At 40.7% G+C, this 12,302-nt stretch overlaps 1 protein-coding gene across 3 annotated transcripts in view; it reads right to left on the bottom strand.

Annotated features, from left to right (window-relative positions):
• Positions 1 to 12,302, bottom strand: part of LOC145521646 (uncharacterized) — a 352,473-nt gene that overhangs the window by 163,441 nt on the left and 176,730 nt on the right. The gene's annotated exons all lie outside the window — the stretch shown is intronic.

The raw sequence follows: 12,302 nt of genomic DNA, 5'->3' as shown, positions 1-12,302 counted from the left end.
TTTAGGATGGATTGACTGGATCTCCTTGCAGTCCAAGGGACTCTTAAGAGTCTTCTCCAACACCACAGTTCAAAAGCATCAATTCTGCGGTGCTCAGCTTTCTTCACCATCCAACTCTCACATCCATACATGACCACTGGAAAAACCATACCCTTGACTAGACGGACTTTTGTTGGCAAAGTAATGTCTCTGCTTTTAAATATGCTATCTAGGTTGGCCATAACCTTCCTTCCAAGGAGTAAGCGTCTTTTAATTTCATGGTTGCACTCACCATCAGCAGTGATTTTGGAGCCCCCCAAAATAAAGTCTGACACTGTTTCCACCGTTTCCCCACCTATTTGCCATGAAGTGATGGGACCAGATGCCATGATCTTAGTTTTCTGAATGTTGAGCTTTAAGCCAAGTTTTTCACTCTCCTCTTTCACTTTCATCAAGAGGCTCTTTAGTTCTTCTTCACTTTCTGCCATAAGGGTGGTGTCATCTGCATATCTGAGGTTATTGATATTTCTTCTGGCAATCTTGATTCCAGCTTGTGTTTCTTCCAGCCCAGTGTTTCTCATGATGTACTCTGCATAGAAGTTAAATAAGCAGGGTGACAATATACAGCCTTGACATACTCCTTTTCCTATTTGGAACCAGTCTGTTGTTCCATGTCCAGTTCTAACTGTTGCTTCCTGACCTGCATACAGGTTTCTCAAGAGACAGGTCAGATGGTCTGGTATTCCCATCTCTTTCAGAATTTTCCACAGTTTATTGTGATCCACACAGTCAAAGGCTTTGGCATAGTCCATAAAGCAGAAATAGATGTTTTTTTGGACTCTCTTGCTTTTTCGATGATCCAGCGGATGTTGGCAATTTGATCTCTGGTTCCTCTGCCTTTTCTAAAACCAGCTTGAACATTTGGAAGTTCATGGTTCACGTATTGCTGAAGCCTGGCTTGGAGAATTTTGAGCATTACTTTACTAGCATGTGAGATGAGTGCAATTGTGCGGTAGTTCGAGCATTCTTTGGCATTGCCTTTCTTTGGGATTGGAACGAAAACTGACCTTTTCCAGTCCTGTGGCCACTGCTGAGTTTTCCAAATTTGCTGGCATATCGAGTGCAGCACTTTCACAGCATCACCTTTGAGGATTTGAAATAGCTCAACTGGAATTCCATCACCTCCACTAGCTTTGTTCATAGTGATGCTTTCTAAGGCCCACTTGACTTCACATTCCAGGATGTCTGGCAAAGTATATTTGTTTGATTTCTGCCACACTTTCAGGTTATCTGTTTTATATGGGTCTTATTTTCTCTTTTCTTTTGAAAACATTTGTAGATTTGACTCATAAAAATGTCCCACTACAGATGTCAAAAATCAAAACACATTAAGTCAAAATAAAACACACGTGATCAACTAAAAAAAATATTTACAATAGGTCATACTGCTCAAAGATTTATACCCTTCATCTTTCAGGAGCTCTTACACATCATTTGAAATTATAATGAAGATCAATTGAATTATGAGACAAGTTTATGAACAGATAATTTTTTAAAGAGGGAAATCAAATGATTAAAAAGTATATGAAAAGTGCTCAAACTTCCAACTGAGCAAGGGAATATAAATTAAAATAATAATTTGGTAGCATTTTATATCCTAATACCCAGAGTTTGTATATTTGAATAAAATGGATAGTTTAATAAGTAAAATTGAATCATCAAGGGAGAATATTGAAATACATATCAAAAGTCACAAAAATGTGCATTCTGTTTATCCCAGAAAATTTACAAATGTGTCACAGAAAATGAAATTATTTTAAAAATAATAAGAAATATGCACAAGGGCTATCTACAATTATATTCATCACTGATATTTAAAATTATAAAGTATTAAAAAATAAGGTTAAAATTCCAGTTAAGAATTGATTAAATAAAATACAATAAATTTATAAGATGCAATATGAGGCAGCTACTAGAAATCATATTTTAGAAGAAAGTTTAATAGTCATAAAATATTTCATGTGTACAGTCAGTTATACAAACTTGTGTATAATGCATGACCAGTTTGTGGTTGTACACATATATGCACACTTGAATTTGGAGACTGAAAAAATAAAGAGAATGGAAGGATATAAAATTAATGTTAATATTGGAATTTGGGATGATTATCATTTTTTCCTTATAATGTTTATAATTCTCAAAATCTCAAGAATGAACACGTATTATCTGCAGTCATTAAAAAAATAAATTTCTAAAAATGGACCAAAGCACTAGATATTTACTGTAAGACTGAAATATAATAATCTTCAGTAAAGCGTTTGAATAGTCGTGAGTCCCCCTAGCTATACAAACCCTATTGTTTTCATGCCCATAGGACAATTTACAGACTATGTAAAATTCCTCACAGGATCCAACTACATGTTGATCACCAGAAAATAATTGAGGCTATTTTAGTATGAATTCCTTTTAGTAAGTCTTGGGCTGATTGTCAGTAGTCATAACTTCATTTAAAATAATAACAATCTCTTTTTAATATATAGGAGTCTCTATTATAACAAAAGCTATCATTCATTGACCTCTACTATATATTTTATGTACATTATTTCATAGAAGTCTCACAAGCATCTTAAAAACTAAGTGTTATCATCACAATCTTATTGCTGAGAAAACTGAGGTTCAGCATAATTGGGGAGTGATCCAAGATTTCAGAGTTGGTGTTTTAGAGATAAGACTTGGGTCTTTCTTCCGTCCTTCAGGCTTTCATTCTTTCCAGTATCCATTTAATCAGCCAATGATTGTTTTGAATTTTTGACTTTATATTGTGACTTTTAGATAGAAGTGAAATATCTTGAGGGTTTATGAAATGAACTTCTCATTAAATGGGATCTTTCCTAAGATTGTGATGAAGAAATCCTCTAGGTCCTCACTAGGCAGGGCCTCTTGAGGATGTGTGGCTGGTGTAGATTCCCAAATAGTCCTGTGGTCACCACAGGCAAGAACTTCTATGGCAAGAGATGGGGTCTGCTTAGTGGGATATCAGGTGGGGTCCTTGTCAAGGCATTGGCAGTTGTGCCCCAAATGGCTTTTGTTTCTCCTCTGCCCCAAGATTTCTCTTCCTGGTCATATGACTAGTGGTCTAACCATTCTAGTCCTCCTCCTATGTGCATGCTCAGTCACTTCAGTCATGTCCAACTCTTTTCAATCCTTTGGGCTGGAGCCCGCCAGGCTCCCCTGTCTGTGGGATTCTCCAGGCAAGAATACTGGAGTGGGTGGCCCTGCCTTCCTTCAGGGGATCTTTCCAACCCAGGGATCAAATACATGTCTCTTGAGTCTCTTGAGTTGGCAGGAGGATTTTTTACTCACTGAACCAGCTGCGAAGCCCCCTCTCACCCTATACTTCCTTGCATTAGATTAAGTCTTCAGTCCTCTGGCTGCTGCTTGGATAATAACTTTGAGGAGCAGGAGATTCAGGCATAGTGACAAAAATTAAAAATGAGAGAGAGCTACCACCAGGCAAATCTGAATTCTATCTCTACCAGTTATTCCATATCTGATCTTGGCAAAATTGATAACTTCTCTACACCTGATTTTTATTTTTTGATACAATTGTAATGGTCCTGGCTTCAAAGAATGTTGTGAGGATTCAATGAGATAACATTTATGGCAAGTGTGTAGTATGAGCATTCACTCCACTCTCTGCCTGCTATTCTTGTTGACCAGACCACCTTTGGCACTAGTGTACTGGTCTTGACCATAGACATTGTGAATATTCCATATTTGATCTTATGGAAGTACTGCCCTTTCAAATAGCCGGTGCCAAAGTGCTCAAGTTTGAAGCATGTGCGTGCTAAGTTGCTTCACTCATGTCTGACTCTTTTTGATCCTATGGACTGTAGTCCACCAGGCTCCTGCCATGATTCTCCATGGGATTCTCCATGAGATTCTCCAGACAAGAACACTGGAGTGGGTTGCCATGCCCTCCTCCAGGGGATTTCCTGACCCGGGGATCAAACCCCCATCTCTTATGTCTTCTGCATTGGCAGGCAGGTTCATTAGCACTAACACCATCTGGGAATTCCTTTCAAATAACCTGTGCCAAAGTCCTCAAGTTTAAAGTAGCCAATGGATATACTACACAGACTGAATATTGAGTCTGCAAACATACACACACACACACACACACACACACACACACACACACACACAAATACACTCACAATACTGATAGCCTCTGAGAGGGTCAAGCAGTGAGTCATTTCTTAGTAAGTTAAAAGCACATATTATTTCTTGTCACTAAGAAGCAAAACTGTAGGGTACAAATACCAGCCTAGAATATTTTGATTAGTGTTGGGAGGGAGGCCCAGCTTCTAATTCATATTTCTTTTTTCCTACAAATATTCACTGAGCCCCCACTCAGGGGTAAGTACCCTAGAGAAACAGGGAAAGGAGATGCTCTGTGTCTTTCAGGAGTTGACCATTGAGTGGAGAGTCAGGTGAGGCAGGCACTCAGGTGGTTGTAACACAAGGCCCTCTATGGTCTGCAGGAGAAGGCAAGGCTGGAGGAGTCAAGCATCTGCAAGGCGTCAGGGAGTCTCCAGAGAAAGTAGGGTGGAGGTGGTAAAGACCGTGGCTGCCAACTTCACAGTTTTGTTTCTGACTGGCTTTATTATTCACATATGCAAAGCTGAGCCTCACAGTCTTGATGCAAACTCAACTAAGCTCTTCTGCTGCAGGCCAGGACTGCTAACACTCTTCAGGGTCTCCAGGGAGGACTCAGAAATACAGTGGGACCTTAAAACAGAGACCTACCAGGGTGAGGCTGCCCAGTACAGTAAATAGCATACATGCCTGAAGGCCGTGCTGATCATTCACCAGTGGACTTCTGGCAAATTATTTGTTATTTATGTCTTTGAGCTTTGTTTTCCTCCTATTTTGCATGGGAATAATAATCAGTGGGTTTCTCTGGTGACTTAGAGGTAAAGAATCTGCCTGCCAGCGCAGGAGACACAGGTTTGATCCCTGGGTCTGGAAGATCCCCTGGAGAAGGAAAGGGCAACCCACTCAAGTATTCTTGCCTGGGACTTCCCATGGACAGAGGAGCTGGGTGGGCTATACAGTCCAGGGAGTCACAAAGGGTTGGACAAGACTTAGTGACTAAACAGCAAAAACAGCAAATAAGCTCTATTTTAAAGTTTTTTTGTGTGTGAAGATTAAGTGAGATAGATTTTGAGTGTGTTCTTAATTCATATTAAGCCTTCCACAACTGTTCATTTTCTCCTTGCTTTTCTAGCCACCATCATATGGCTTGCCTTAACCTGGGTGAAAGTTCCACAGGATTCACTGTGGTTAATGGCAATTAGACTCCTTCATTCCTAGAAACCAGAGTAGACCAGGATGTTGCTATGAACCACATGTGGCCATTGACAAGCGTGGATTAATAACTGAGTGTCATGATTTTTTAGAATTTTAAAAAGTCAGTGGGATTATCTTTAATGAGCAAATAGAAGCCTACATTGCTTTAAATTGTTCTCCCTTTTGTTGAAAAGTGTACCTCTTATATATAATTACTTTTTCTGAAATTTTTCAAAGAACAATTTTGCATGTACTTTATTCCATCTACCAATGATAATAATAAAGTGTTTTAATAATTAAAATCATAACTTTTAATCTTCAAGGAACTAAACAAAAGATTATTTTTTTAAGGAACAAGAGGTAAGATTTCCCAGGCTGCCCAAATCAGAGAACTAATTTTTTTTAAAAAATAGAAAATGGCATTTCCATATTCTTTCTCAGATTGAATGGTTTAGATGCCAAAAAAAAAAAAAAATAGTTCATTTATCTGTTTTCTAAAAACAGTTTTTTTTAGTTATATTGTTCAGAGTATGTTATGTCTACTTGTAAAAAAAAATGTCTCATGACTTAAGAGATGTTTTATCTGTGGATTAGAGTATTTCATTACTTTCAATATCTCTTTCCTTTTCAAATTATAGTGCCTGAAAGGAGATAAAATTTGGTTTCAAGTTATTGTACTAAAGATTACTTTTTGCCTTGTAATTTTAGCTCTTGGGATTTAGGGATTCCTGAATATGCTGTGGTACGAGGTGGTCATTACGTTTCTAGATTTAAAAGGCATATCTAGTGTTGAATAGTGGGGATTGTGATTGAGTGAAGTTATTGAAACCAAGCAGGACCCCGCACGGTTTTCCCAGGGCCAGACTCCCCCGTGTTCCCTGTCTCTTGTTTGCAGAAAAGCTTTATCCTCCTAGGGCTTCCCTAAGTTCCAAAGAGCAAACTTAATCAGAGAAGTGAGAAAATGCAGAAACAAAAGAAAAAAGTCAGGCAAGACAAAGGAATAATAGTTTAGTCATAGACAAAGTCAAGTACCTTTGATTTTTCCTAAAGGGCAATAGATAATATCCTGAGCCATATCCTTGAGTTGTTTTGCAGATGCCTAGAGCTTCCCTGGTGGCTCATACAGTAAAGTGTCTGTCTGCTATGCAGGAGGCCTGGGTTCGATCCCTGGGTTGGGAAGTTCCCCTGGCAAAGGAAATGGTAACCCACTACAGTACTCTTGCCTGGAAAATCCTATGGATGGAGGAGCCTGGTAGGTTACAGTCCATGGGGTCGTAAGGAGTCGGACACGACTGAGTGATTTCACTTTCACTTTCACTTTCAAACCCCCATCAGGTGGAAGAAGTAAACTCAAGCTGACCAACAGACCCAGACTGGTTGGAACCAGAGGCTGATGATTGGGATTCTGACCCATCACTTTGTTACTTCACCATCAACCAGATCAGTGTACAAGCTGATCACATATCCATGACCCTATCCCTCACACTGTCTTTAAAAACCCTTCTCTGAAATTTTTCAGGAGTTAGGGTCATTTGAGCAAGCTTGGCCCTACAATAAATTGTACTTTCCTTCACCATAATCAGCATCTTTCCAATTGGTGCTGTGGTAAAGAATTCACCTGCCAATGCAGTAGATGCAGAGACATGGGTTTGACTCCTGGATCAGGAAGATACACTGGAGTATGAAATGGTAACCCACTTCAGTATTTTTACCTGGAAAATTCCATAGTGGGGAACCTGGCTGACTGCAGTCCATGGGATTGCAAAGAGGCAGACACAAATAAGCTACTGTGCGCATATATGACCTGGTGTCAGTAGACTGGCTTAGCTTGGGAGAGCAGACCCAAATCTGGTTTGGTAATATTATCATGACATCATTCTGCTGGGCTCTATTTTCTTGGATACTAGCTTCTCCACCTGAGGGACAGCCTTTGATGGGTATTTCTGGGTTAATTCAGGAACTAGGAAAAGCACCATTGGATCACTAGTGTTAATATGAAGTAGTCAAATGTATGTCACAAAATCAAATTGTGATATTAAGCAAAACATTCTGTCACTCCATTGGTAAATGGAGTAGCTCAGTTTCCCCTGGTTAGCTGTAGTTGTCGGAGAAGGCAATGGCAACCCACTCCGGTACTCTTGCCTGGAAAATCCCATGGATGGAGGAGACTGGTAGGCTGCAGTCCATGGGGTCGCACAGAGTCGGGCATGACTGACACGACTTAGCAGCAGCAGCAGCAGCAGCTGTCGTTGTTGTTCAGTCATTTAGTCTTGTCCAACTCCATGCACTGAAGCACTCCAGCCTCCTCGGTCCTCGGCTGTCTCCCAGAATTTGCTCAAATTCATGTCCATTGAGTTGATGGTGCTATCTAGCTGTCTTATCCTATGTTGCCTCCTTCTCCTCCTGCCCTCAATCTTTTCCAGCATCAGGGTCTTTTCCAATGAGTTGGTTCCTTGCATCAGGTGGCCAAAGTATTGGAGCTTCAGCTTCAGCATCAGTCCTCCCAATGAATATTCAGGGTTGATTTCCTTTAGAATTGCCTGGTTTGAACCCCCTTGCTTAGACTATAAGACATTACAGACCTTTGTATTTCCTACATCATGTCCTTCTATCTAGATTCAAACTGCAGGGCTGGTGTGTATCTGCAAAAACCCTCCTAGGTAAAAGTAGTCTGTGTTTCTGTTTACAGAGACCAGCAAGGTTGTAGAATGTTGGTTTTCCTAAAGGAGGTTTGGAAGGTAGGATGCTGATGGTCCTAATGATGATGTATTTATTTTGTTTCTATTTGCCTTGGCAAAAATTGCCTTAAATTTAAAATAGCAGTCTGAGTTTATAGAAAGTGACTTTAGTCTCTAAATTCAAAACATGTCATGGAATAAATGCATAATGACTTGGAAGGCTTCAGTGGTCACAGTAGTACTTAGCAAGCAGTTGTAAACTGGCCTCTGCTGGTTACCAGTCATTGGAATTTGGATGGCTACGCCAGGACATTTGGTCCTGGAAGAGCAAAATCAAAAAACATCTCCCCTGATTTAATAGCCCAGAGTGCTGAACAGTGCCTGCTTCCTTCTATTATTACAGTGTGGAACTACCATCTTTCAACACGTCTGCCGAACTGTAACCTCTCTGATAAAATGCTCACATTTCCCCGAGTTTCCTACAGACTTCATATGGTAGTTACCCCACCCTTTTTATTTATTTATTTTTTTAATGGCCTGAGATTCTTAGCTGCTGGGGAAAATGTTAGAAGATAACAATGTCAACACGAGTTTCCAATATATCAATAAAGTCTGATTCTAAACGTGCAAATGAGTTTGGGACATCCAAGCTATTTGCCGGTTCTAGTTCTGTTTCTATTCTCTTGCTTTTACTGAAATAGAACTACTGATTGAGGGGCTGGCTGGAAATAGAGACAGGAGACTCCATAAACAGTGTCTCAGTCTGTTCAGACTGTCATAACGAAGTCCCATAGACTGGCTGGCTTATAAACAACAGAAATTTATTTCTCTCTGTTCTAGAGGCTGAAGTCTGAGATCAGAGTGCCCCACGGAGAGGACCTGGCAAGGGCCCTATTCCAAGATGCAGACTGCTAACTCCTCGTTGTCTCCTGTGGTAGAAAGAGAGCCAGCCAGTTCTCTGACCTTTTCTTGTAAGGACACCAGTCCCATTCATGAGGACTCCACTCTCATGGCCCAATCACCTCCCCAAGGCGTCACTTCTAAAACCACTACATTGGTGATGAGATTTCAACATAAGACTCTGAAGCAGCGGGGAGAACATTCAATCCAAAACAAGCAGCTTTCTGCTCTTTGTGCCTTAGGCTGTTTGAAAAATGGGGATGGAACACAGTACCTAGAAAATGTTAATGTGTATTTTTATAAAAAAAACTAAGAGGAGAAGGAAGTGACAACCCACTCCAGTATTCTTCCCTGGAGAAGTCCATGGACAGAGGAGCCTGGCAGACTGCAGTCCGTGGGGTTGCAAAGAGTCGGAGACAACTGAGCAACTAACAAACTCACATGACAAATGTGTTTCAATTACTAAAAACGTGTGAAACACTACATGTCTGTATTTCTTAAATGTCCGCTCTATGCAAGGCAGACATGATGTTTGCCCTCATGGAGCTTTGATTTCAGCAGCATCTTCACTGTAAATAAAAGGACAGTTGCCTCTTCAGTTATTCCTTCTGTGAAGCTTGGTAGTGGAGGCCACTAGCCGGACTAAAACATATCAGACTGTATCAGCACATCAATATCAGAATGGAGAAACATTGAGAAAATAAGAATAATAAGGGGAAGTGTGAGTGGAGGGGACAAAAAGAATAACAAAGAACGTGTGCTTAGTGAGTAGAGGTGGTGGTGGGGAGGGAGGCACCTGTGATCATGCCGGGAACTGCTCAGTGGTCCAGACCACCTAGCCCTCAAGTACATGCTGTCCATTTTCATAACAATTTGCACTGCTTGAAAGTGAAGATCCTGTCCCCACATAAACAGTCTGGGAACTGATATTATCAGTTTGGGCCAGTTATCCAAATCAGACCCGGTTGAGTTGCTGAGAGAAAGCGGCAGGATTTCTGACTGCCAGTCTAGACTATATTTTCCCCTTTTTATGGCTCATTATAAAAATATTTGTGCTGACCTGTAAGCTGATCAGTGCCAACTGGAGTCAGCCTACTTGAGAGGAAAATTATTTATGATTACAATTTGGCTGCAAGGCTTCTTGAGTATTTCTGCTACCCTGAGTTGAGAATTGAAATTATCAAGACTCCAAACCAGATTTTCTCACTTCTGTGGAAAGGATACCTAGTAGCTTCCTTGCATCACAATAGTTACTAGTCCTTCGGAAACATCCAAAGAGCTGTTGTGTAGCTTTTCCCTAATCATACACTGTTTTTGCCACCACATTCATCCTCCCGTTAAACTCACTTCTCAATAAAATTTCCCTTTTTTTTTAAAAGCCTCTCCTGGTCTGTCTGGGTTATGTATTGACCTATTTATTTTGTGTGTGGGTGGTTTCTGTGACTCCTCCTGGCTGAAAAATTTCATGACTGAATCTACACTTTCAGCTTTGAGCATCATGGAAATCCTCACCCCAATGCCTGTGCACCTGTTTCACTTCCAAAGTCCTCCTGAGTTTGCTTATCTGTGGCTGTTGAACTCAATAGCTTGAGTCATGCTAATGAGGCCAAGATTGTGGTTTTAATGCATGAAAGTGAAAAATGAAAGTGTTAGTCCCTCAGTCCTGTCTGACTCTTTGCAACCCCATGGACTCTAGCCTGCCAGGCTCCTCTGTCCATGGGGAAAGAATACTGTAGTGGGTTGCCATGCCCTCCTCCAGGGGCTCTTCCTGACGCAGGGATTGAACCCGTCTCCTGTGGCTCCTGCATTGCAGGCAGATTCTTTATTGCTGAGCCACTGGGGAAGCCCATACTCTATTTATAGTTATTATAAAATATTGGCTATATTCCCTGTGTTGTACAATACATCCTTGTAGTTTATTTTCTACACTGTAGTTTGTATCTTTTAATCCCCTACCCCTATCTTGCCTCTCCTTCTTTCCCTCTCCTTACTGGTAACCACTAGTTTGTTCTCTGTACCTGTAAGTTTGTTTCACTTTTGTTACATTCACTGGTTTTTATTTTTAGATTCCACATATAAGTGATATCATATGGTATTTGTCTTTCTCTGTCCGACTTTAGCAGTAATGCCTTCCATGGCCATCCATGTTGTTGCAAATGGCAACATTTTATTCTTTTTAATGGCAGAATAGTATTCCATTGTAATACTAAGCTTCTTAATGGTGTTATCTTCCTCTTAACTCTTTGCAAATGTCAACATCAGTAATAACCTGTTTTAGAAGCATATTATCCCTTTAGGTTTGAGTAATCAAGTTGGAAACTAACTTAAAGATTTTAACCATGGAGTACAGATTGGCAGTCCAAATATAGATTTATCCCCCAGGCTTGATTATTTGACCTTCATCATGTTATAAAAATGTATAAATTCAAATGTCTTCAGGCACATTCTGTAGTCCATATATATGGAATCTAGAAAGATGGTACTGATGACCCTACTTGCAGGGCAGCAATGGAGATGCAGACACAGGGAGCAGACTTACGGACAAGGACAGGGGAGAGGAAGGAGAGGGTGAGATGGATGGAGAGAGTGGCATGGAAGCACATACACTACCATACGTAAAATAGATGGCCAATGGAAATTAGCTGCATGACTCAGGGAACTCAAACCAGGGCATAAATATGTGGTGAATGCATTCATAACCTTTTAAAGTGAAAACTTGACAAGCTAGGGCTAATCCCAGAAAGCAGACTAAGCAGAATTACGATGGTGCCAGTACACGGGGTGGAGTTTCCACACGAGTCAGGATACCGCTTCTCTGTTTCCTGCTTCTTCAGCCACGGAAAAAACCAGCTGGTTTGCTTCATAAACCATTGTGTAAATGACTATGTTCTCAAGGGTGATCGAGTCCAAAGAACTTTGCATGAACGTCTTCTCTGGTCAGGAAGAAACCAATTGTTTAGCTAACATCATCGGTTGGTTATGGATCTTGTGGCCAGTTACCCCATTGAAAGAAAGGAACCAACAGTGAACGTTCTGTCTTTTTGAGGGCTAGGGGAAAGAACGTCAAAACTGGTGAAAAAGATACAAAGAACTCAATAGTGGAAACATAAGAAAATACACCTACCTAAATGAAAGTGAGAGTCACTCAGTCCTGTCCGACTCTTTGCAACCCCATGGACTTAGTCCAAGGAATTCTCCAGGCCAGAATACTGTAGTGGGTAGCCTTTCCCTTCTCCAGGGGATCTTCCCAACCCAGGGATGGAACCTAGGTTTCCCATATTGCAGGCAGATTCTTTACCAGCTGAGCCCCAAGGGAAGCCCACCAAAATGAACTGGGACACAGGTAACCGAGCTTATCAGTGATACATATCAAGTTTTTCAATGGACAGCTTC

Source organism: Giraffa tippelskirchi, chromosome 9 (assembly GCF_054371585.1).
Source record: "Giraffa tippelskirchi isolate mGirTip1 chromosome 9, T2T-mGirTip1v1.2.pri, whole genome shotgun sequence".
NCBI classification, from domain to species: domain Eukaryota; kingdom Metazoa; phylum Chordata; class Mammalia; order Artiodactyla; family Giraffidae; genus Giraffa; species Giraffa tippelskirchi.
Note: the sequence above shows the minus strand (reverse complement) of the source record. Positions and strands in the feature narration are given on the sequence as shown.